At 41.0% G+C, this 27,443-nt stretch overlaps 1 protein-coding gene and 1 non-coding gene across 5 annotated transcripts in view; one reads left to right on the top strand and one right to left on the bottom strand.

Moving 5' to 3' along the window:
* Positions 1-24,829, bottom strand: part of Pter (phosphotriesterase related) — a 65,170-nt gene extending 40,341 nt beyond the window's left edge. For 3 of the 4 annotated variants that reach the window (XM_028870520.2, XM_028870523.2, XM_028870524.2), the window contains exon 1: positions 24,736-24,812. The gene's annotated coding sequence lies outside the window, so the exon portion shown is untranslated. Of the gene's footprint in view, positions 1-24,726 lie in introns of all 4 variants that reach the window. The other variant, XM_028870521.2, reaches the window with a different exon arrangement.
* Positions 10,804-10,876, top strand: Trnaa-agc. Its single transcript has one exon. It is a non-coding gene; the product is annotated as a tRNA-Ala (tRNA).
* Positions 24,830-27,443: the final 2,614 nt, after the last annotated feature.

The raw sequence follows: 27,443 nt of genomic DNA, 5'->3' as shown, positions 1-27,443 counted from the left end.
ACAGTATATTCTTTTGCTTTTATGTTTATCTTTTATATTTATAATCAGTAAAAGAAAATAAAATGGGAAAAGATCAACACCTATACTAAAATCACATGTAAAAATCAAACAGTGCGAATCCTCTACTTAAGCATAAACGCAGACAGAGATGAATCATCTCAAGAGCCTTTCTTGCCTGATGCCTGGTATTGCCTCTTATGCAATATTTTAGATCAAGTCCTTACCTTTCCAGTGGCTGTGGGTCAGTTTGATTAAATTCTAGTGGTTTCATTGATATTCATTGGGCTGACCTTGGAATCGCCCTGACATGAAAGTCTGGGGGACTCAGAGTGGAAATTCTGGAGCCTGACCACAAATTTGGAAATGATCCAATGCTGTGAGTAATTCTTTCTTTTTCTTCTAAAGGACAGATAATAAAAAAAATTCTTTTTATTGATTATACAGAATAGTTGTAACTTGTTACACCCTTTAATCAATTTCTATCTCTAATACAGACCATCATCACTTTTCTGAAGACATATTTAATTTCCATAGTATTTTTTTCTTATATCACCATCAACTCAGTCAAGAGCCAAGATTCCACTTGAATAAACTCCTGTGTGGGCCTCACAGTAGAAACAGGGGCTGTCAAAGAGACATTTTAAAACAAAATTGCCTGAAAAGATCAAGGGTAAATGAAAAGGAGAAATCAAGCAAAAGAAATTTCAAGTCAAGACAAGGATCACAGAGAGCATTCTTGCCTAAGGATGGGGAATCCTTGGTAGATCATCAGAAAAACAATAAAAGATGATGAAGAACAGTTGTTACAGAATTAATAAAATTATATTTAGCATCTATTATGCGCTGTGGTAGACAGAGAATGGGAGATTGACAAAATGCAAGAGGGAAGCCCCACCTTCACCCAGATGCTAAGAGACAACAGCAGTGTCTCTTATCCATTTTCTATGCCATATTTACTGAGTTCCTTCCATGTGCCGAGTCCCCTTACAAGCCCATGACTTCTCTTACCTTGAACTGTTGCTAATGCTTCCGGGTTGATGTGACACAAGGAAACTGAGGCTGAGGAAATTTAAGGAATTTGCTAAAGGGCTGGCAGCTGAATCAGGGCACATTGTGGAGAATGTCAGTATTCATTATGGAGAGCAGTTCACAGAAAGTTTGCTCACCGATAGCCAGAGGTTAGTCTATGACGAACGCCATAGCAGCCTTACTGAATGGTCACTCTGTGCCAAATGCACACTTGGTCACTTACATGGGACATCATACTTAGTCCCCAAACAGCTTACATGTCTATATTCTCTCTGATACTGCATCTACTGCATAGGTAACTGTTTTTTAATTCATCCTTTCCTCCTAATCTTGCCGTGGGAAGTCTATCTCAGTCGGAGGCATCATCATCTCACATACATAGCGTAAGGTGAGAGCTTTTCATGGCTTCTCCACCTTTGCAGCCCATCTCGCCAAGTGTTCTGGAATGCAAACACAAACTGTTCCCTGCCTGAGTCTCCTACTCTAAAAACAAGTCTTTTTCAATAGTCTTCCTTTACTGTCCACGCAAGTTGTATGAATGCAGTTGCTTACAGAAGCCAGAAAAGGCCATCAGATCCCCTAGAGTTAGAGACAGAAGTGCTGCTTAATGTGGGTACTGGGGATTGAACTCTGGTCCTGTGAAAGAGCAGAGAGCGCTTTTAACTACTGATCCATCTCTGCAGGCCCCCAAATAAATCTCCACCTAGAGTTTGATACCCACCCCCACCCCATAACTACACTCTGGTCCCCAACCCTAATCTCCCTAAACAGCCTGCTTGTGTCTGGACTTCACAAATTTTCATTGGTTCAAAGTTTTGAATGGGTATCTTCCTTTTCCTAATCAGTTTGTAAATTCAACTGGCTCATATCCCTAACCCTTCCTGGTTAACCTGCCTGGCCTTCTCACAGGGTCGGGCATCATTTCTAGTCAAATGTTTCTCTTGATATTTCTTCACATTGTTCAAGCAATCTGAGTGATGTACTGGTTTTAGGTACTAGGCTAGCATCTGGAAAATGTACTTCTGCTTTATTTCTCTATTATAATTTGACCTCTGCAGGTAAGTCTATATCTTATCTGTCCTCAGCTCTCTTCAGTGCCTGGCACACGGGAGCGATTGATATCTATATGCTTTTGTTATAACCAAGCTGTAATCTATAAATGACTTACATAAAGGAAACATAATGAAGAAAGGGAACTTTATTACAGCCAAACCAAGAAAATTATAAATAGATGTAGACTTAGGATCAGAAAAAGGTGTCATAAGCTGACTGTGGTGGCTTGTGCTTATAATTCTAACAGTGAGGTGAGGTAAGAGGACTGTCTTGAGTTTGGGGCCAGCCTTGGCAACATAATGAGCTCCAGGCCAGCCTGAGCTATACCTACATCAGAGACCTTACTTCAAAGCAAAATAAGACAAAACAAAACAAAAGCACCCACTAAACAAAAACTCCAACATAAACATATACTCCTCAGATGTTAAAAACTGTTAATAAAAGGTTATGCTTTTTCCTGGAATGAGTATTTAATATAATTCTGACAATAGAGAAATCTCAGGTAACAGATTCTTTTTGTTGAGAACTACATTATTTCCCTGAATCATAATGTCAAAAATTACTTAAAAGCATGGAGAATGTTTTCTATCAGTTTCTGGGTGACAGATTTTAAAACCAGGTTTGTTTCTTCAATTTGCCTGTATCTTCACACTCCAGGCTCTTGGAAGACAGTGAACACAACTTTCTAGCATATTCTTCTGTGCCCCACACAATACTATATAGGGATACATGACTTTTGTACACTTAAAAATAACAGTAAGTGACTTCATCTCGATTCCCAACTAAGTTAGTGGAAGCCAACTGTAAACCAGAAAAGCACAGAAACCAAGTAAAGTTACAGCAGCGGTGCCTGGCCACAGGGATTATTTTACGAAGAGGAAAGTGGAGCAGTGACTTTTAGGCTTATGTTTCATGTGTGGATGTGGATGGGGGTGGGTTTGTGCACATGCGCATTTGGAGGCAGAGGTGATGCTGGTGGTCTTCCCCCATCATGTTTTACCTTAGTCTTTGAGACCAGGTCTCTCATTGAAGCTGGGGCTCACTGATTAGGCCAGACTGGCTGGCCAGTAAGCCTTGGGGTTCCGTCTGTCTCCACATGTCTGTGCTACCATGCCTGGCTTTTTTATGTGGGTGTTTGGATGTGAACTCCGGACCTCATGTTTGCACGGCAAGCCCCTTACTGGCTGAGCCATCTCCCAAACGCCCCGAGATTCATGCTCTCAATGTATTGAGCCCAGACCATCCACACTAGTATCTTTTTAAGGCAGTTTAATTTTGAAAGTCTTCCTTGAATCACAGATTCAATTGCACCACTGTGTATTAAAAGATACTCCCTACAAACTCTTCCCACATCCTTTAACTTGAAGATGAGATGAACAAGGCTTGAGGTTTGCTGCTCTGTGTAGCTGATACAGAGTTTAATAGAGAACCGGTGCCAGCCACATGGTTTTAGAAAGTCAGGTTGAGCTTGTTTGGTGTAAAAAGGAAAAACAAAACAAAACAAAACAAAAACCAAAAAGAAACAAAACCACAACAGGACAGTTATACAGAAAAAGGTTAAGAGACACAGCCGGGCACATTAGAGATGTTGCCAGCCTTCTTCTGGCCCTTGATGTGGTGGCTTGGCTGTTGCCTAACTGGACAACTGTGTGGACAACCAACATGGCATGCATGATGACGGGGACAGTGGGACTTGAAACCAGCCTTATTCTGCTAATGACCAGAGTCTATTCCTGCTCTCAGAGCCGCAGATGCCAATGCTGAGCTATAACTGTGGTTGACAACTAACTGGCACTCAATAACCAAAGAATTGATATTTAGTCTTGTATTTCCGTCTTTCAGTTCCATTCCAATGGAACGTATTTTAAGACACATGCTCTCATAAGTATTGTGCTGTCTATGAAGATTTGTCACCAGCTATTGCTAGCCTTAAGACAGGAAACCATGCTATAAAAATTTATAGTGGATACCTTGATATCTAAGTGCAGAAGATCTAGGATGCCAACATAAGGAAGCCAAGATTTCCAGTCACACACAATTTTTACCTGAGTATATCGTAACTCAATGTAGCCCATGTTTTCCAAGGATCTTCCATGTTCAGGGGAAGATATTAAAGAAAATGAAGATGATAAGGTGACAGACTAGGAAGTCACAGAACCCATGACACAGCGCTGGCACACGGTGAACACCAATGAGAGGTTGGCTGGTTTGTTTTTTGTTTTTTGTTTTTTTATATTAACAGGATATTCATGAAATCATGAATTACGGTGACGTCAGGAAGGAAGTGCAAGGCAGATGTCCTGCTTGGGTGTGCCTGGGCAATGGTCACCCACATGACAGGCACCAAGGCTTCTCCACCTGGAGAAGGAACCTGGTACGAGCAACAAAAGACACATTGGGACTTGCAAGCGGCTTGGAAGGCCTCATGCACGGACTACATGACTAGTGCATTTGGAAACACAATGACACACGTGGGCATGGCCCCAAACTGAGCTCTGTATTAGAGTGATCATCAAATGGGCCGTACAGGGCATGAACCGAACATGGGGAGAGGGCGGCAGGAGTGACAAGTTAGGAAAAGAAACTAAGATCTGTTTTGTTAAGGATACTTGCCAGCTTGGAGAGCATCCTCTTCTTTTTCCCGTGATATGTGAAAGTGTTGGAAAGATTATCATATAAGAACAAATTGTTAAAACTTGAAAGCTGACTCAAACCAGCATAACTTCATTACTGAGCTGATCTCTGAACCATGTGACTTAGTGATGGCGAAAAGTTACATCATTTAAAATGGCCAGAAAGATTCCAGCAATTCAACCCTGAACTCTTAAAACCCAGTCATTAATGCAGCACTGTACACATGAATATATTGTAATAAAACTCTATATTATAGCCCCAGTTTTCTATAGAGCTAGTTTCATTACCTTTAAGGGATCACAGAGCATCAAAATAGTTATTTACAATAATAATTTCAGGTGTTTCCCTAAAGGGTTTAAGACACTCTGCACACTTTAATTAAATCTCCTAATGTCCAGGACAAGCAGGCAAGGGATGGAGGTGAGTCATCCAAAAGTACCCAACAGTGGAAGACTGGACCGCAGGACGTGCTTTGAGATGAAATCCACTTATTATTGCTCCCATTTCAGCAATGAGGAAATGGAGTTCTTGTTTGGACGAGGGTGAGGAGCTCTAGTGCATTTTCACCAAAGGCAAAACACACTGCTGCAGGCTCTGGAAGCATCCCTGGAGACCTTCAAAAATAGCATCACACCCATGACCTGTGAGGTTTGTCTTTTGAGAGTCGACCAACATTTATTAATAAAGACCTAAAATGTGTGCCAAAGAATATATACATCCTTTTGCTCTTGGAAAAGAAACACAGGACACGAATCCCAACATGTTGTGGTGAGTGACATGTAACTGATTATGGGAAGTGTCTTAAGTACCCCTTTCACTATAACAAAATACCAGACAGAAAGAATTTACAGGAGTCGAGACTCATCTTGACTCCTGATTTCAGAGAACTCCCTCCATGCTTTCTTGGTCCTGTGTGCTTAGGTAGATAGATCATCAGGGTGGCAGAAGCATACAGCAGAGAGTGTTCTTCACCATACTGCATTGATGGGGGTGGGGAGTCTGCAGGAGGCAGGGCAAACTGTAACTTCAGGTTACTTCTTCCCATTAGGCTTCACTTCCTACATTTTACCACCACCCATTAGTACCATTACATTGTGAATCCAATGGGGGATTAATCCACCATCTATGTGCCGTCTCCTGAAAGGTCCCAGCAGTGTGCCCTACCAGTCACCTATGCAATCCTTAATCCAATCAAGTTGTCCACCAAGACTAATAAGCACAAGCATCTTGTGAGAATTCCTCTGCCTAGAGAAGTTCTTATCTTCCCTATATCTCTTGTTAACTTAGCTCCAGAGAGATGAGTGGGTACTCCCTGGTCATTAGTGGGTGTGTTAGGAGTAGGGTTGATTATGTCGCATACACAGTACAGCTTACAGGACTAGATATTGAAAAGACTATGGCATGGTTTGGCTATGGTTTAAACACATATCCCTAAGGTTCATGGATTGAGAGCCTGGTCTTCATGGCAATGTGAGAAGTGGTATGGCCTTTAAGAGATGGAGTCTAGCGAAAAAAGAATTGGCTCATTGTGGATACTGCCCTTGGAACGAAGTGAGGAGTTCTCTTGGGATCCAGGTTAATTTGTATATGATTGTTATGTCACCAAGTAAGTCTGGTCCCTTCCTAGTCCCTCTAGCTTTCTCCCTGAGTAGAGATCTTTCCCTGTTACAATGATGTCATGATGCCACCCATGATAATGTGACAATCATGAAGATTCACGCCCAAACCAAGCAGATACTGGTGTCCATGCTCTTGAGCCTCTAAAACTATGTAGATTTATTTTCTTTATAAATCACCCACTTTCAGGTATTTTGCTACAGTAATAGAAAAACGGATTGTTGCAGACTAGAAAATGGAATAAGTCCTTCCTTCTACTTCTTTCCCCGGTGTACTGGTACAGATCCTAATTCAGGCTCTGAAGAGCAAACTTGTGTGCAACCGTCTTACATAAACAAACTCGATTTCTTATAAAGAAACTTCAGAGCCCTAATTGCTTTATCAGACTGATAGCATCCACCCAATCCAACTCTCTCCCAATATCCCAGGAAAAAACTGTGATTTCCAGGGAAATAGAAACCTCAGTTAAAAAGAAGACAAATGTTATTGTTTTGTGACTACATTATATATATATTCCTTGAGCCAGGGGGATCTCTGTGAGTTCGAGGCCAGCCTGAGCTACAGAGTGAGTTCCAGGAAAGCTATACAGAGAAATCCTGTCTCAAAAAAAAAACCAAAACCAAAACCAGAACCAAAACCAACCAACCAACCAACCAAACAAACAAACAAAAACACCAGAGATACAAACAATGAAACTCTACGGCAACATTTTGACAACAAATGGAATCAGAATCCTAGAGAGTGATTGCTTGTACTGAGTTATCACAACAACAAAAGTTCAAAATCCAAACCCTAGTTGGCAGTTTGTAGAACCACAAGCTTAAGAAAAATTTGCTTCAAGAGGGGTGTTATTAACAGGCTCACGAAAGAAACCAGGTGGTAGAATCTGCTTAGTCCTAAGAGAACATGGCACCTGATACAGGAATGGATTTGGAGAAAGAGTATTTGATTTGGAGAAAAGAGTGTTTGTTTTATTGAGAAAAAGAGAAAGAAAGGTAATAGAGTTGGGTGGGGGTGGGTGGGAAGTATCTGGGAGGAGAGACCACTATCAGGGTTTTCTATAGGGTAGAGATGGTTCAGTAGTTAAGAATGCTTCCTGCTCCTAAAGAAAACCAGAGTTTGGTTCCCAGTACCTGAGCCTGGCTGCTCACAACCATTTGTACCTCCAGTTTAGGGGACACCCCCTTCTGGTCTCCCTGGGCACTTCTCTCTCTCTCTCTCTCTCTCTCTCTCTCTCTCTCTCTCTCTCTCTCTCTCTCTCTCTCTCTCTCTCTCACACACACACACACACACACACACACACATCTTTACAAGAAAGGTTTCTCCAATGCAATATTTTATCTTGTGCATCCTATCACTGCTTCCTAAGATCTTGTAGACACATATATTTTTTTTTTATTATTACTGGACATTATTTAGCTAAATTCTTAAACAATTGTTAAGCAGAAAGTTCCTTTAATTGTAGCTTAAAATACACTTAATCAAAATTGCTAAAATACCCAAGGACTATAATTTTGATCTCTTTTTTGAGATTTTTATTTATGTCTGTAACTTTAAGAATTTTACTCAGTTTCTTGAATAAAAAAAGTCATTTTAAGTCAAATCACAAATCTACTGCCAAAACATGTCAAATGCTGAAATGCCATCCAAGCAAAGTATGGTTTGGAATTCAGATCAATGATTTTAAAGTAACTAAAATATTGGATATTTTTATTAAATATTAAAAAGGTTGTGTTTACAATGGAGATGTTTAAGTTTCAATTAATGTTAAATGTTATGTGCCCAAGAGTTTTTAAACTGAAAGGGGCCATGGGGGGGTCATTCAATTTCATGTCTTTGTTTTACAGATGTGAAAACTGAATCCTTTCTCTTTCAACGGTCTAGTAATCTACACCAGAACAGAGTCTCTTAACTTCTCAACCTCATGATGGTTTTGTTAAGTCATAGGAACATCTGCTATGAACTTTACAATGAGTTCTCATGGTCTTCTTCAATATGGAAGTGCTACTCCAAAGAAAATATAATTTATGGTTCTAGAAACATTGCTACAACAATCTAATCCCAACTGCACTGTTTTGGGGGTGACACAGAGCAGTCACTGGACTGCAGTGTATTCTTTTTCCTAATTATAAAAACAAGGACTTTAGTAATTTAGACTCACCTATTTAATATGGTTGTTGCAAGAAGCAATAATAAAAATAACCATAAAGCATACGGCATAGCTAAATGCAAACTAAATGCTTAATAACAAAAACCCATCTCAACTATATTTAAACCAAGAGGCAATAACCACTTGGAGTCATAATTAGGAATGAGTCGAGAGGAGTGTCTCTGTGTCCCTATAACACCCGAGCAAGCTAATACAGTTGCATATCTAAGAGGCTCTGTGGCTCCTAAATGTTCCTACTTTTCCATAATCCAGCTTTGTGTTTACCTAACCCGTGTAACAATTATGTATTGAGACCAAATTAGAAGTCAGTGCCTCCTCCCAGGTGCCATCGATTCTTAAGCAGGAGGCAGTGTTAAGTAGGTACCTTTGTTGATGCTGATACAAACTGAAGAATCCACCGTGCATTTCTCCTGTAACAGAGCAGAAGCACTGCCAAGTATCATTCCCTAATAGTAAAATATAGCTTCCCAGGTGACATGCAAAATTGTCTGGCTTGAGCTGACCTTTAAAAAAAAATTATTGACTAGATTCTCTCGGATAAGAAATAGATTCTGCAACAGGAAAGAGTGGGAAGTATTAATAATTACATTATAAAAGTGTTGTAATGCAAATTTTTGAAGAAAGGCAAGTATGTTAGGTATAGAAAAATAGGACTATGAGGGAAGGTCTGTGATAAAATGCATGCAAAAATTCCTGGTTCCATCTCCAGCACCAGGGTGGGTCGGAGTCATCTTTAGGGATAGGATTTTCTTTTAAAAGCAACTTTTTTAGAAATTCCTTTTCTCCTTTGTTCTTATCTTTTTCAAATGTGGATCACTTTGGGGTTAGGGGTGTGCTACCTAGTATGGCTGAGATTGTGGGTTCAATCCACAGGCCTAAAAAAATAAGAAAATAAGTATAAACAAACATGGATTACTTTTGATTTCATATACATATGTATATATGCACATATATAATTTTTATGTGAAAAATATTTTGCTTCAGTCTCTTCTACTTGGCAAAGTAAAGTATGACGTTCACAAAAGAAATGAAACTAGAGAGTTGGGAATGTGAGTTGGTGGTAGTGACAGCGTGGGAACTGGAGCCAGTATTTTTGATTGGATTCTTGGTCCCAGTTCTTGATGATGCTTTCGCAGGGGAAGCCACTCCATGCAGCTAGTACTAAAAGGCAGGGTTGAAAATGGCTTCTAACCATTTTTAAGCTTATACTCAACATGTATTCGTTCTTAAAGCCCACAGTTTTCCTTTCTGAATTGTATATCTCCATCTCAAATTTAAACAAGCATTGCTCTCAGTGTTTAATTACAATTTAATGGAAATAGTACTTGCATTCCAATTAGCTTTTAGTTTTCACATCACGAATATGCATCCAAGTTATTGTGTCATTATAATCTCATGTTATAATGGCTTCATAATGCAAGTCCCTGCAGGGTTGAATTAGTAGTTTCCTATGGTAATCGCCCATCACTATAATATCATAATCACATAAGCACAGTCCCCTCGTGCTCTGCTGCAATCATTCTGACATTGTAAGAGCATTTTAATAGTATTAGCATAGATTCTCTAGAGAAATCATCTCATTGTCACTGCATTGCCATACAAGATTAATCGTGATGGAACCAAGTCATGGTATAAGAGCTTGAAAAGCAAAGAGTGACGCTCAGCAATATAGAGTTCATCTCCTCCAAAAGTCAGTGCATTTTGTAATAAGGTCATCGGACAACCCTTGACTGAGATGTTAATCCTTTCCTAAGTTTCCAAGGTTGGGTTTGTTTGTGAGGATGAACTGGGCCAGTACCTTCCTGGCAGATGAAGTAAAAGTAGACACGGTTCCTACCTACAAGGAGTTTACAATTTAATGGGGTTTGGGTTGAACGCTTTCATGAAAACTAATGTACTCTGAAGAGATTGGTAATACCCAGAGGCTGGGTATTACTGAAGAATTTATTGTTGTTTGCATTGTTGAGGATGGAGCCCAAGGCCTTCTGCATGCTAGACAACTGCTCCACCACTAAGTTATATCCCCAACTAGAAGGAATATCTAATAACTAGGGAGAGTTGAATGTAGCAAGCATAACTATTTTGGGAGAAATGGAATGTGTGTTATAAGCATCTGGATGGCTTCTTTGCATTCACTAATTCTGGAAAAAGAAAAGAACTCTAGGAGAATACATGGGCCCTGTAACACCTAAGCACAGGCTGGAAGCAGTACTGTGGGTTGAAGACCCATGTTGGGGCATATTCCCTCATTTAAAAATATGGAAATGAGCTTGGGACTTTTAAGAGTAGGGGCCTTGGAGTTGGGGATTTAGCTCAGTGGTAGAGCGCTTGCCTAGCAAGCACAAGGCCCTGGGTTCGATTCTCAGCCCCAAAAAAAAAGAGTAGGGGCCTTGTCGGAGGTGACAGGGTCATGATCATCCTGAGAGGGGACTAACGCTGGCTGATCTTGGGGGATGAATTGCATCTCCCAGGAGTAGGTAAGTTTCTATGAAAGTGGGTGAGGAAGGGCTGGAGAGATGGCTCAGTGGTGGAAAGCACTTACTATTCTTAGAGAGGACCCAGGTTTGGTTCCCAGCACCCACATGGAAACTCACGACTGACAGTAACTCGTATTGCAAGAGGATTTAATGCCATCTTCTGACCTCCACAGCCTTCTGCACACATGTGGTGCACATATAAACACTCAGGGTCACACACAAACACATTAAGCAATCAATCAATCAACCAACAAATAAAGTAAGTTAGTCTTTCACTCTTTACTTTTACATTACACACACACACACACACACACACACACACACACACACACACACACACGGTAACACAACCCTCTCCAGATTCTGTAACTATGTTGTTGGGCATTGTGGTCACCAGTGTCACAGGCCCAATAAACTTTTTTAGCTTTATCTTCCTTCAGTATTTTCCATGCAGAGAATGGGAGCTGCACTGTCCCGGATTGCTAGATGAAGAAAGAGCACAGCTTTCCTTATGTAGTTTCAGATCCAGCACCAGGAAAAAGAAAGTCGTAGAGAGAAAAACGCTGCCCATCCCCCAGTAGTCTCCTTGGTTTCCTGAGTTGAAACCACGGTGTAAAATGACTGTCATCGTGTCAATGACAAATGACACACACGGCAGGGACTGGCAGGATATTGTGTTCATTGGAGGGGCCTCTAATCTCTCAGTATTCTCGGGGGACCCCACAGGAGAATTGCAAACAGATTCTCATAACTCATGAAGAATCTTCCCTGCTCGATGTTGAAGTGAGAACAACGTCACTTAGCGCCATGCCTGGCCCAAAGCAGGCATTCTATAAATGTTTATGGATGGATGAATAAATTAACTTGACTGGAAAGAATATGTGGGTTTCAGAGCCACTGTGGGTCTGAAAACACAGGGAACAGATTTGAGATATGTAGTCTCTGGTGACATTAGCGGTAGAATAGTTACCAACTGGCAGTGCTCCTCAGATTATTGCTTGTCTTCTTGGTCATGGCACATGGCAGTCTTCTGAGGGATGGTGATGGCAGCCTTCTGAGGGATGGTGGTGGCTAATATTCCCTTTCTGGGATTGTGTGCACCCAGAAGACCCCAGAATTACTCCAAGGCTCCAGTTTCCAAAAAGAAGCAATAAGACTTTTTTAATTGGAACACAGTAAGGATAAAGATACATTCTCTAAGTACTCAAAGCTACTTTTACCAACAAGCTGCGGAGCAATATAAACCGATTACATAAACAGAATTAGCTGTCCTGGATCCTTTGAAGTTATTTTTAACTTCGTAGGTACAGTCTTTACAGGCCTTGCCACTCTATTCTGCTTTGGGTTCTTGTTTAGGCATCCTGTGAAATTTAATCTCATTTCCTGGCTAATTCTTTCCAGTAAATTCATCTCATGCATTTTTCATGATGTACTGGTATAAAAATGTGCTTTTATTACATTTGGTTATCAGTTTTTATCACTTGCTCTATTACTAGACATGATCACAGGTTTAAAAAAATCAATAATTTGGGGGATTAGTGAGATGTTGGCTCAGTGGGTAAAGGTGCTTGCCACCAAACCTGAGGCCCTGAGTCTGACCCCCTAGGATCCACATAGTAGGGCAGAACTGACCACTTAGATACTTTCTGATGTTCACATACATGCCATGCAATGTTCATACCCACAGATATACACACAAAGCAAATAAATACATGTCATTTTCTGAAATCAAGAATTTAGGATGTTTAAACCCATGTATATTTGATATAAGAACAGAAATAATATTTACTATGTATAATGTATCTTGCCATTTAGGAAAAAAGTATTAATTTTTCCCTCTTATTCAAGGCTCCCAAAAGCAATAGAAATAATTCCTGATTTATTAGATGAATATCTTAATTCAATAAGTTATAGTATATAACACATATTAAATGACAGTTATGAAATATCTTGAATGTTACCAAGAGCTACTGTCAACTTAATCAAATCTTAGTCAGGGTTTCAATCCCTGTGATGAAACATGACCAAAGCAAGTTGGAGAGGAAAGAGTTTATTCGGCTTGCTCGTCCACATCACCGTACATCATCAAAGGAAGTCAAGACAGTCACTCAACAGGGCAGGAACTTGCGGTCAGGAGCTGATGCAGAGGCCACGAAGGGGTGCCGCTTACTGGCTTGCTCCTCATGGCTTGCTCAGGCTTTCTTATAGAACCCAGGACCACCTGCCCAGGGCTGGCACCACCCACAGCTACACCACATCATCACTACAACATCAATCACTAAGATAATGCCCTATCGGCCTGCCTACAGCCCAATCTGTGGAGACATTTTCTTAACTGAGGCTCCCTCCTCTCCAGTAACTCTAACTTGTGTCAAGCTGACATAAAACTACCTAGTACAGCCAATCAATATGAGAAAATGGACACAGATTGGGAAAATGATGGTTTTCTGAATACATCACAATTTTCCTCAAGAGGAATAAAATCTGGAACTTTACCAACTCCATAAATATTAAAAAGAAAGTTACTGTGCTAAAACCTTGTCTTTGGACCTCAGTCTGTGGACCTCAGTTTTCTCATTAACAAAATGAAAAAGTTGAACAAAGGTGATGCCTAAAGTGTCTTCCAGATCCAAGTTCTAGGGTGGTATCTGAAGAGGCATTTTGTATGTGCCTTCCACAGTTTTTCTGCAAGTTCAATATTTAAATGTTAAGATAGGAATATTACCAGTTGAGTGGCCCACACCTTTAATCCCAGCACTCAGGAGGCAGACAGGCAGGCAGAGCTCTATGAATTTAAGGTCAGCCTGATTTATATAGAGTTCCATGTCAGCCAGGGTTATGTAGTGAGATCTTGGACAGAGGGAGAGAGAGAGAGACAGAGAGAGACAGAGACAGAGAGAGACAGAGAGAGACAGAGAGACAGAGAGATGAGAGATAGGCAGATAGACAGACAGACAGAAATGAGACAGACAGAATAGATATATATGTAGTAGAAACTGTAAGCCTTCTCTACAAGGAATATGAAGCCTACTGATACCTTTCTCTAAAATTCTCCTTTTACAGCATGTAGTTTTGAGTTACTATAAACCATAGATTAGTACTAACAAATGAATGAAATCAAATGAGTTTACAACCCTGAAGTTCCAGAGTATTAAGTATTTGTTACTCTTTATACTGTTCATAAGAGCAAGATAAAGCACAGTGCACAGAACGATGGCTTCATTAGCCCTCAAATAAGATGTTCCACTGAAGCAAGTCAACACTATTATTTCCCAAGTAGCTGTGTGAGTTATCCATGATCTGCCCATGTACATGTGTATGTGTGTGTACATATAGACTAACAGCTATTTCCAATCATTACAGTAGAAACACAGAAAGTATTCTGAAGATTTGGTGTCAACCAAACTACCAATAAATGCTTTCTTATTTAGTGTACAGTGATGTACAGTTTTAAAAATCAATAATTCACTTCGGTTTTGTTAATGTTTTAAAAGTGTTGATATACTTCTCATTGCTGGTTCAAATTGATATTAGGTGGTACATGGCCATTTTAAAATGTTTTAATCAAGTATATATTTTATTCTATTCCAGGAAAGATATAATAAACACTATTGTATTTCAATTTATACATTAAGGTAAAGCTTAAGTTAAATAGTGGATTGGCTGAAAATCAGAATGTAGGGATAGCAAATTCTCTTGAAGATGATAGGACAATGAACCAAGTTTCATTGGGATGGGTAAAATTTAGATTGTTTGTGAAAATGAACAGGACTGTCCACCTGTCTACAGCATCTTGTAAGGTTCATTTTCAAGCCTGTTACAGAAGTAACTACTAATATTGCCCCTAATTCATCAGAAATATAATCCTAACTTCTAGCTCGTCAAAGAAAGCTATTATCCAATTTCAACTCTCAGACCTGTTTATTGATCCTATAATTGTGGACATTATTTTAAATGATGTTTGTTTAAAGACATATATATGATATATTGCTTGAAGACTATGGATTTAGGCATTATTGTCAGACACAGTAGAGTTACTTATCAAGCTTTGTAGTATTTATAGACTGAAGCTCCACAGTTTTGTGCATCATTCGCTGTATAGAAACAACATAAAAGAATTCTCCACAATGTCAGAGGGTAGGAGTACAGCACAGTGATAGCCATAGTCCTGGACTTAGTCCCCAGCACTATAAACAAAAACAAACAAAAATATCCTGTGAAGCTATTGCATTTAAAGCAATAAATAATATAAACTTATTTGGGTTAGTTGTTACAAACAAAAATATAATAAAATGAAAACTATCTGATACACACACACACACACATACATCCTACAATGCCATTATACTGTATTGTGTTTTGCAATAATACATTCCAAAATTCCATATATTCTTTGAACATACTATAAAAAGAACGAATAATAGCATAGGCTCATGAAGATCCATACTGCAATAAAATTGAGGATGTTTTTATATGGCACAAGTCTAACAATGAAAAAACCACAGACCAACAGAACTCCATAGACTCCTCAAGAAGAGTATTTTCCACCTGAAACTGTTACTTGGAAATATTTCCCTCTGTCTACCCCCAAACATTCATAAACAAAAAGTGGGAAGATCCTGCTGAGGAGAAATAAAGGGCGACTAAATGGCCATTGCAACTCTGAGCATAAGAGCCTTCCCTTTGTGCCTCATCACCTCCACATCAATACTACGGAAAAGTCTCAGTGATGTCACTATTTGAGGTAGAAGATGCTGTACTACTGAGGAACTGAGTTGCTACAAGATATTTCCATTAGAGGAGAAGGAGGACCACCCTTGAAAAATGCGCTTAGCTGAGTGATAATGAGTCAAGTTCAGAGCAGCACAGAAATCAATGGAAACCTACACTGGGCCCAAGACATGTGACCTGTGAAGTTCAGCAGAGTTTCCAATCCTACACATGGGAGAACTTGGACAGGCACTGCCAATGACAGAAGGAGACTGGGCTTCAGAAAATCACCCCTGTGAAGAACACGCTTGACTAATGTCAACCTCTAAGACTGTTCCTGCTTCAGCAGAGTATTGGGCACAAAGTTCAATGGTTAGTGTAGTGATAAATTAACAGGCTCCCAAGTCAAAGACTGAATTCAAGAAACCATATCCCAAGAGCCCAAAAACTAGTAGAAAAGCACTGAGTTGTGGAAGCAATAGACATGCCATATGATAGAAAATAACCAAACACATTTAGCCAGGAAAGGCATTCTCATAGCCTTCTTGCATAAAGGTTTCAGCGGTACTTTTTCAGTGGAGGAACTGGTAGTTTGTATTAGTTAATTCTGCATTGTTGTGACCTGCCTGGAAACAATGAAAAGGAGGAAGAAGCTATTCAGGGCCATGGTTTGAGGGTACAGTCCATCATAGTGGAGAAGGCATACCAGTAGAAGCTTGAGGCAGCTAGCTGATCACATTGCATCACAATCAGGAAACAGAGAGAGATGAATGTTGGTGTTCAGTTCACTTAATCCTTTCCCCCTTTTTATTCAGTCCAGGGCCCCAGCCCATGAGATGGTGCGGCCCACATTCAGGGTGAGTCCTCCTCATTTAAACCTCTTAGGAAATTCTCTCAGAGAAAAACCTACATGTATGTCTACTAGGTGACCCCAAATTCAACCAAGTGGAAAATGAAAATTGACAATCATACAACTAAAACTATTCTTCTTACATAAGAATTATCTAACATGCGCATGTAAACTTCATCTCCTTCAGGGCCTTAAGCATCAAAGCTTGCATCATTATAGGCTGCATATATCATTCATTTCCTCTTATCCCTTCTTCTTTTCTATTTATTTATTTGTTAGTTTTAGAACAACCTGGCCTAGAATTTACTATACAGCTGAAAGCATATTTTTGACTTAGAGAAAACTCTTAGAAAAAAATGGCTGCAAATTACTAAGGAAATATTTAAATGGTTGCAGTTCAGTTAGTAAAGTATAAAGTTGACTATATTTTGGCTGTTTAATAAATTCTGCCTAATTCACTGAATGATGTCGCTTCATTTTTAATCTAATTGTTTCAGTGTTAAGTCACAGGCATAAAGTTCCTTTTCAAAAAATATTCAAGAGAAGTTCTTGCATAAAGCAGCCTCCAGGGACTTGCATTCATCACTTAGCAGCTCATATTTGATAGAGAAAATTACTCCCAAAGTGGTCATTTCGAGAGACCATTACCACGGTACACTGGAGTTTTCCTGTCCTCCACTATCCACGCATTAAGATTCCTCACCCACAGCCCTTCAGAAATAGACTGCTCGTTGAAAGGGTCTTACAGAGGAACTTCGTGAAAGTGAGGTTGCCAAGGTAGCACTAACCCAACAGGACTGGGGGTTTTGTAAAGAAGAGATGGTTGGGACACAGACACAAAGGGAGGGTAAAGTGCAGACACAGGAAGAAGCTGGCCATCTGCCAGCCGAGGAGAGGGGCCTCGGGAGAAGACAACCTGGGCAGCTGACACTTAATCTTGAACGTCCAGTCTCTTGACTGGGAGAGAATTCATTTCTGTTTGGGAAGCCACCCCGTTTGTGGTATTTTGTTACCGCAGACCGAACAAATAAGTGTAATCCTGGAGTGGAGGCCATCTAATCTAAGCTACAGAAATGCCCTTTCAGCTACTCCTCACGGTTCAGGGTTCTATGAACGGAACGGCAACTGTAGGAAAGGCTGGCCAGACACATGCAGTTCAACATAACACAATGTGACAGATTTTGATGACATCAGGTGATAGTTGAGGCGTGGCCTTAGACTGAGTAAACCAGGAAGCTCATCGAAAAATTAAACAGTATCACATGGTACATGCAGCAGTGGTATGATGTGAACTAGCCCTGAACTAGGAGGGGAATGAGACTGACAGTATTTAACTTTTCAGATATGTGAGCCATGTAGTGGAGAGGACACGTATAGCAGTGTGATGGGGTAAACAAGAGATAGGTTTAAGAGTTCGTGAAAATACTTAAAATATTTTAAAGATCAATACATGTAGAGTTTGGGTAATAATAAACAACAAGACAGAAATCTTTGAATAATACTGAAGACTTCATGGAGGCATAGGCTTTTAATTACACAAAAGAGCATTAAATTAACAATAATATTTACCAATATTCTGCTCAAAATGCTTTTCAAACGCCAAAAAATTACCCAATTAAGCCACTGTAAGATAAGCTGTTATTACTGCAGATTTAGTGAAAACGACTAATAATTATTGTTATAACAGTTTCTGTGAAGTAAGACAGTGTTTACTGTGTATAACTAAGCACACCTCACACCATCTTAATGAGGAAGGAGCAGAAGAAACAAAAGGCTGATTGTCTACATGAACTCAGCAGAAGACAGAGTTGCCTAAGAACCAAGAGTCAGGGCCTGTATCCAAAGAATTAAATATGCAAAGCAGAGATCAAAATTGGCAGAAGGCTATTTATGAATATTGTCAATACTGAATATCACAGACTGACAATAGGGAATCTTTGGTCATGCCCTGAACAACATAATTCATCACGCCAGTGCTTGGGGCAGTCATGTCCAAGCAATTTATCATCATCATATCACTCGTTTGAGCACGAGAAGGGGAGAACGCTGATTGTTAACCTCTAGGGAGGCTGGATTTATAGCTGGCGCCCCTCAGAATGCAGCCTGGCTCTGCCCAAAGCAAAATGTTCCTTGCTTCACTTCTGTTTAAGTCACAATCAAAGAGCCAAAGAGCACACAATGCGAGCAAAGCCCAAATCTGATGCTCTGATATCCGAGTAAGATAGTCAGGAAATCGTACTTTAAAGGCCCCTTAAGCTGCATAAAAAAATATTAGTCAATGGTAAATATACATGATTCATTTCAAATGCCCTTTGGTGACAAATCAGTTTTGGAAATGCATTCACTGATAACTACATTTGGGAAGGAATGTCTCTTCACAACTCATCCAGGGTCATTTCTCCATGCTAGAAAAGTTAGCAGCATGCAACACACACACACACACACACACACACACACACACACACACACACACATTTTTTTTTCCAAATAAATTTGGGAGCCTTGATTTCCACCCTTTCTGGGTATTGAGTCTGTATGTATGACCCTGGCTGTGCTTACAGAATGTTTATAAGCATCTAAATCAGTGGTTCTCAACCTTCCTGATGCTGTGACCCTTCAATACAGTTCTTCATGTTGTGGGGAACTCAAGCATAAAATTATTTTTGTTGCTACTTCATAACTGTAATTTTGCTACTGTTGTGAATCATAACGTAAATATTTCTGTGCTGTGGGATGGTCTGTATGTCAAATGTGTTGCTCTGATTAGTCAATAAATAAAACACTGATTGGCCAGTGGCCAGGCAGGAAGTATAGGCGGGACTAACAGAGAGGAGAATTGAGAGAACAGGAAGGCAGAGGGAGACACTGCCAGCTGCCACCGTGACAAGCAGCATGTGAAGACGCCGGTAAGCCACGTGGCAAGGTATAGATTTATAGAAATGGATTAATTAAAGATGTAAGAACTAGATAGCTAGAAGCTTGAGCCATTAGGACAAACAGTTTAAATAATATAAGTGTCTGTGTGTTTATTTTATAAGTGGGCTGTGGGATGGCTGGGGTTTGGCGGGACCCTGAGAGAAAACTCTCAAGCTACATCTCTGTTTTCTGATGGTCTTATGTGACCTCTGTGAAAAGGTTGTTCAACCCCCAAAGGGGTTTCGACCCACAGGTTGAGAATTGCTGATCTACAACTGCTATTCTTTCCACCTTTGTTTAATATCACGAAGCTGACTAGGGCACCATGGGAAACAGTGGGCCTGCCATCCTCCCAACAGTGAAATGGACATTAGTCACAATAAAAGCCCTGTGTAGCACCTTCCAGGCTCTCTGGGTATCTGGTGAATTGGATACAGAAATTCCTGGATGCACGGTGCTCAGACCTCCTAGAGTCTGTAATGCAGATTAGGTGAGGGCGCACTAACACACTAGCAAACTCCCCAATCTCTGAGACTAAAGGCAAGGGGAGTGTATTTGTAGATCACTTCATAGTCTACACTATGTGATGGTTCGTGTGATGGTCAACTTGACAAGAATCTAGAATTGCTTAGAAGACAAGGCTCCGGGCACATTTGTGAGGAATTATCTTGAGTCAACTGGTTGTTGGCCATGCCTGTATGGGATTATTTTGATGAGGTTAACTGAGGTGGGGTGAGTCACCCTACAAGTGTTACCATGACCCTTGTTGGGATGCTGGCTGAATAAGGAGAAAGCTGGCTGAGCACCGGCATTCACCATTTTTTGCTTCCTGACTGTAGTTGCAATGTGACCAGCAACCTCAAGCTCAGTTCCTGCTGCCATGACTGCCTCACCATGGTAGAAAGTCTCCTACGAGCCAGAAGAAACCCAGCTGCCCTTGAGTTTTTTCGAGGGTATCTCATCACAACAACCATAAAATCAAGTAATTCTCAGAGGGTAACATGGAGCTCAATTAATCTTTTTCATCTTAATCTTGCTCTGGGAGGGTGTTTTCAGAGGGCAGTAACTGATAGGAAAGTCTGCCTTAAGTATGGGTAGCAGCATCTCATGGGCTAGGATGCTGGACTGGCTAAAACGAAGAAAGGGGAGAGCCAGCTGAGCACCACCAGTATTCATCTTTCTACTTCCTGCTGGTGACCATAACATCACCAGCTATTCCATATTCCTATCCCCATGCCTTCTCTGTCGTGGTTGACTGCACCCTCAAACTGTGAGCCAAAACAACAAAAGGTATCCTCCTTTAAATGGCTCCTTGTCAGGGATTTGGACAAAGAGACAAGAGAAGATGAAACCCACATAGTACCACGTAGAACTTCTCTTCTGTCTTTCCCCCAATGGGTACTGCTTTTCTAGTCATTATTACCCTGGCATCTACTCAGTCTTCAAGCTAGCAAACTGAGACTCATCTTTGATTGTTCCCCCTTTCTTTCACTACCACATTCAATAGCAAATTCAATGGAATCAGGATCTAAAGTACTCAACAAACACACTCATTCCACTCATTCAAGAAATCCGTAAGAATCTAATATGCATGCAGCACAGCATTGGCCATGGGGAAACAGCAGTAGAGGCAACAGGCAAAAGACTCAGTCCTTGGCTGGCTGTGGTGGCACATACCTGAAATCCCAACTCATAGAAAACACAGGAAGGAGACTCAAGCTTGAGGCCAGTTTGGGCTACATACTAAAGTACCAAATTTTAGCTGAAGTTTTTTTGTTCCCACCTGGCTCCCACAGCCCCACAGTCCCACTGCTGCTCAGACCCAAGTAAATACACAGAGCCTTATATTAATTAAAACTGCTCAGCCATTAGCTCAGGCTTATAATTGACTAGCTTTTATACTCAAACTCAGCCCATTTCTGTTCATCTATATATTGCCATGTGTTTTGTGGCTTTACCTGTGTGTCATTACATGTTGCTCCCTAGATGGCAGGCTGGCATCTCCTGACAGCCTTTCTCTTCCCAGAATTCTCCTCGTCTGCTTTATCCTACCTATACTTCCTGCCTGGCTACTGGCCAATCAGCAATTTATTAAACCAATGTACAAAATCACTATCCCATAGCATTTTGCCTTTTTTGTTTAATTACAAAGGAAAGTTTTATCTTTAACATAGTAAAATGTTAATATTTTAACAACAGTTATCAAGTAAGAATTACAGTTACAATATCTAGTCTATTTGTATTTGGCAAAATTAAAGAAAATATTTTATCTATCCTATATTTGTGAGTCTAAGGTTTCATATCTAACTTATCTTTTATCACAACCAAGGAAAATTATAATTATAACTATCTAGTTTTCAACTACATCAAAGACCTCAGAAGGATACAATATTATCTAAGCAAGCAGGAAGAGCATTGTAAGGAACTTCCAAAAATCTAGAATGACAGAGACAGCTGTCTGCCTGGCATCTCCTCTGCTCTCCTTTCTCTTCTCATCTATCTGTTTAATTTACCACCTGTCTCTAAGCTGCCTTGCCATAGGCCAAACGGCTTTATTTATCAACCAATCAGAACAACACATATTCACACCATACAGAAAGACATCCACAGCACCAAACCATCAGGGGCAACATAGGGAGATCCTGTCTCTCTCAGACATACTTCAGTCCTCAAGTACAAGACATTCTCAAAAGAGGGAATAAATAACAGAGTTATAAATATAGTGTGCTGTATGGGAATTAGCAATATGGGGGGGGTGAGTATGAAAACAACGAATGCTAAGCAAAATGAGGGCACTGAAGGGTTACAGCGAACATCAGGAAGATGTACTGATTATGTGACATTGACAACTTTGCTTTCTCTGCCCCCACAGCCACTGACATCACCAGACCTGTCCTCAGCTTGTGTTTGGGTTTCATCAGACCCACCTTGGTGTTAGTCCCCTGTTCCCTGTAGTTAGTACATGGAAAGTCACAGTCCTTTCCAAATGGCACAAATCCCAACATAACCTACTCCCACCCAGATCTCCAACTTCATCTTGAACCAGACACTGAAACCTTCCCGAAGTCCCTAGAATATATCAAATTCTTTCATGCCTCCCCTGCTCTTGTAGGTCCCAGTAAGAGGGACATCTTTAAGTCCTTGTTATCTTCTTACATCAGAATCTAAATTGGTGAGGCATCTCCATCACCAAATCCTAAGTGTACCCTCTGCATCATTATCCATCCCAGCCCCCTACTTACAAGTTGTATCTGTATATTAATTTGCTTGTTGGCTCCTCCACCCCCAAACAGAATATAAACTCAACAATCTGGTGTCTTTATTTGTACTGCTCTCATTATAGGCCCTGTGACTATTCAGGCGCAGAGTACATATTTATTGATTGAATAAAGTAACCCTTCCTGACCACCTTGTAATTTCAATACCAGATGTGACCAAAATATCATTAACTAAAAGCAGTATCTTATTTTCATAAATCCATAGATTATTAGGTTGAGCCAAGACTTAGAGATCAATGACCTCTATGTGCCTAGGAAAGCTAAGTAACTTCTCTAAAGCTCTGTGACTGCAGAGCTGGAACCAGACAGACTCATGATATGTACGAGTTGTTCACACCAGCAGCCACTTTCTCTCTCTTAAAATAACATGATTTTATTTTCCATTGTTGGGGGTTGGACAAAGAGCCTTGTGCATGCTAGGCAAGCACTATGCCACTGAGCTTCAGCCCCAGTCCCTTTTGAATTTTCTATTTTGACACAGGTTCTTACTTAGTAGCCCAAGCTGGCTTGGGACTTGAAATCCTCCCACCTTAGCCTCCTGAGTAGCTTGTGCAGGTATATGCCCCCAGACTAGGCCAACAAAAAATGATTCTTAAGCTGTATTCTGGATCATGACCTTAGTCCCTGTTGGAGGTGGGACAAGTCTACAATAGACAAGGTGGAGACAGTCTTGGGGAGAGCATAGACTTCAGAGTCAGAAAAACAGACCCCCTCCTAACGCTTCCCAGTAGTGTGGCTTGAACATTCTGTACCTCATCTTGCTCATCTGTACTGTGAAGCTACCTGGCAAGGCTGTGTGATGAATTAGAATGTAGACTTCAGGTACCATCCCTGACAGCTAACTTTCACTAAATGTCAAAAAAAAAACCAAAAAAACAAAAAAAAAAAAAAAAAAAAAAAAAACAAGTACTTGGTCATCCAAAATCTAGGAATAGAAATAAAAAAAATTCATTTGTTTTTTTTTTAATCCAAAACTACATATGTTTTCATGACTTTGATAATTCTAAAGCAACATCTAGCCTTCACAAATGAAAAACATAATTTCATTAAGACACACGGTGAAGCTGGAGTTCAAATTATCTTTTTGAAAATTGTTATCTGACCCATCAACAGTCAGAAATGATCAGAAATTTCTTTTCAGTGTGCACTGTAGTTTCCTTCCTCCCTCCCTCCCTCCTTCCCTCCCTTTCTCCCTTCCTTTCTTTATTTTTCTTCCTTCCTCATTTCTTTTTCTTTGAAGGGCGTTGGTTATTTCTAGAATGGTACCGGGCCTCAAGGATAACTATTGGACATCCTCTCTGTCTATGTAAACTATAAAGGACTGTGCCAAGTGGGTGTTTAGTCCCGGGATTCTTCTTCCAGAGGTTCCTCCTCTGTAGCAATGAATAAAGGGAACTTAAGGACAGGAATTGGGCGCTTGTCAATCTCCTCTTTGTGGTGGAGATTTGAAGATGTCCTCACTGGCAGGTATCACTATACCCAGGCATCTTAATAGCCATCACTCAATATCAGGGCTGTATAAACTTTTCTAAGAGATCTAAGGAGACTCGCATAAGTGCTAGAATACATGTACAAGATGGTTAAGGGCTCCAGGCTGACGGTTCTGAAGTCAAAGCTTGTTAAAGAAACTCGTGCAAGGAACAGACGCCTCCACCTTCCATTTCCCCCTCCCTCCCCGCACAGCGGGCCCCAACAGGTCCCTAGAGCTCAGCAGTCAAGCTGAGCAGAGCAAGCAAAGCGCTGGACCCGCCCAGGATCGCCAGCTTACAAGTTAGACTTGGGGAGACTAGAAACTTGGGGGAGATCAGCGCCCTCTGAGCCCGGGCCAGCTCCCCAAGGCCAGGCCTCCTTAAGCCAGGCCCCCTAGTCCTTGCAACCTCTCAGGAGACCTTCAGAGAAAAGTGGCAGGGCCACAGAGCAGCTTTCCTTGCCCACTGGGGCTCCACGTGTCTCCTTGCAGATGATCCCCGAGTTCCAGGCCTTGGTCCCCACCTTTCCTACCAGGCCCACAGCTCCTGCACCAGCTCTGGGGCGTCCTTCCTCCTGCCGTGCGCCGCCGCTTGCTCCCCTGGGAACTTGAGCTAGGTCCGCTTCCCCTCCCCTTTAGTTGTGCCCCCCCTCCAACTTTGTCTTTTCCCCGCCCACTGACCCTAAGTCACGCCCCATTCCAGCCCAAAGCCACACCCAGCGAGCTCACGCCGCCGGGAGACCACACCCATTAGATTGCGGCTTTGCCCGGCCAGCATTTAGGCCTAGGCTGGGCTCCTACCAGCTGCAGGGCCTGCTAAGGAGCTGCTCTGAAAGGCTGGGCAAGGAGCCCACCTACTCCACACCCTAACCGTCCCATGGCTCTTTAGCTTGGATGATGTTAGATCCCCAAGGGGAAAGGAGGCAGCAGGATTTCCTACAGGTCTCAGTTCTCCATAGAACAACCTGCAAAGTTGGGACTCCTTGAGTAACTTTTTCTGTGTCCTCCAAGACTACAAGTCAGAGCACTGAGCACGGTCTATTGGGTGTCATGCTGCACTTCTGGATCCGCCTGCTTAACAGAGAGCCCTGGCTTTGTATTCCTTAACGGGTTTTTGTTTTTTGTTTTTCGTTACCCTGGGCTTGCTTGCTGCCTTTAAAATTAGAGTGCTACTCTAGAGCACTTGAAGAAGGCCTGGAACTTGATATCAGTGAAACAGGCTTAGTAAATATGCACACGAGTCTGCAAAACATCCTCCTAGGAGCTGCTGTTAGAATACAGAATAGCACCTTTCTGGATTGAACTACCAGTTCATTTTAATCTGAAGTCCGAGGAAAAGAGGAAGAACCTAGAGTCATTTCTAAGGAAGATAGAGGTTTAGGGGTAACAACTGATAGTTGATGGAGCCCCTTTTGGTATGCTTTAAAAACAGTGTGTTTTGTGCTGAATTTTTAAACACAGGTTTTCATTTGTTTAAAAATTGTTCCATTTTATTTATTTGTTTGTGTGAATAAAAACCGTTTTCCTCAGATTTCCTTTCACTGTGTGGGTCCCAGGATGGAGCTCAGGTCATCTGACTGGACGGACAAGCTGCCATCGTCCGCTAAGCCTTTCGCAGGCCCTTGTGTTTAATTGTTGAACAACCTACATATGATTTTTTTTTCTCTAGTTACAGACAAGAAAACAGACTTAGAGAATGATCTTCAAGTTCAAGGCCAGGAGTAAAATCCAGTTTAGTTGATAGCAACCATGGTATCCTATCTTCACGGCGGCCCCTGATTGGAGGGCAGGAAATCCTTATTCACGTCAGAAGGCACAGAAGAAAAGCTTACGCAGTTCTCTTCTCCTTATTTCCTCATTCACTTTTCCTTTTAAGCAGTGTTACAGTATGAGAAGCCCTTGAGAAAAAGATAGTAAGGGGCGATATTGAGAGCAATGTGGCTGGGTCAATCCTAGAAGCAGGGATGAGAATAGACGTGGGGCCTGAGACAGAAATGAATGTAGAGGTAAGGAAGTGCAGAGTACCCTCCTATGAGTACTGGGAGGCTTGAACCTTGCTGGAATGAGTGGGCTCACACTGAGACTGTAGGATGAATAGATGGACCGAGAGGGTCTTCTGGAGGGATTTCAGGGCGGGCTCCCACTTTTCATTGCTCTCCCTGTAGCCATGAAGCCAAATGTGTACCTGTCAATGGTTGTTAAAGAGAGGCCTAAAGGCTCATTATTTATGTTATATGTTTTATCAGTCTGTGCTGCCAGAGATGAATTTATGCACAAGGTTCATGTTAAAAACAGACTTTGTTTTTTCCTTTGTGGAAGTGACTAAACTCTCTGCTGCCTACATTAAACCCATAGAGCAGTATTCATGATGGACCTCACATGCAGACTTAATTCTGTGACTTTTACTCCTTAAAAGGATAGTACTAAAGCTAAAGAAAAGTGACCATACACTTTATTTATCTTTGAATGAAACAACAACAAAGAAATTTCAAATTAATATGTAAAATATTTACTTATATTAAAACATTCCCCCAGCATAATTAGACTGCGGATAATAATGAAACAATTTTAGCGTGTCAAGATATATATTGCTGTCCTGCTGCATATTATAAGTGATTTGTATACTACTGCTAGCCAGATAACAAATACCATTAGATTTTAAAAATAAATAAAATAGGGGCTGAAGAGATGGCTCCCCTGTTGTTCTTGCAGAGAACCCCAGTTCAGCTTCTAGCACCCATGTTGGAAAACTCACAACACCATGTAACTCCAGTTCCAAAGGATCCAGCACCTTTCTCTGGCTTCCTCAGGCAACTACACTCACATTCACAGACCCAAACCTAGACATATACATGTAATTAAAAGTAACAAAATATTTATTTATTACAATTTCATATTACAGTTTGTATTTACATTATTTCCCCCCCTTCCTACAACTTCTCTCTTGTCTATGGCTGCTGTGAGGGCCAGCTTCTAGCAGCTCAGGGATTGGAGAAGAGCCATGGAGTCTGTGAACTAATCACTCAACTTGACTACTCTATCTGAGGGAGTAAAGCTTAACTCTCTGGGGCCTGCGAAAAAGGGAAATACACACACACACAAACACATACACACACATCTCTGACATGTCAGGGTCTCACCTAGGATGCTGATGAATGGCAAGCCTTCATCAAGTCAGAGAAACTGAAAAGGAGATGCAGAGCAGGCAAACAACTAGACAGACAGACAGACACATGAGGAC

Source organism: Peromyscus leucopus, chromosome 5 (assembly GCF_004664715.2).
Source record: "Peromyscus leucopus breed LL Stock chromosome 5, UCI_PerLeu_2.1, whole genome shotgun sequence".
In the NCBI taxonomy this organism is placed as follows: domain Eukaryota; kingdom Metazoa; phylum Chordata; class Mammalia; order Rodentia; family Cricetidae; genus Peromyscus; species Peromyscus leucopus.
Note: the sequence above shows the minus strand (reverse complement) of the source record. Positions and strands in the feature narration are given on the sequence as shown.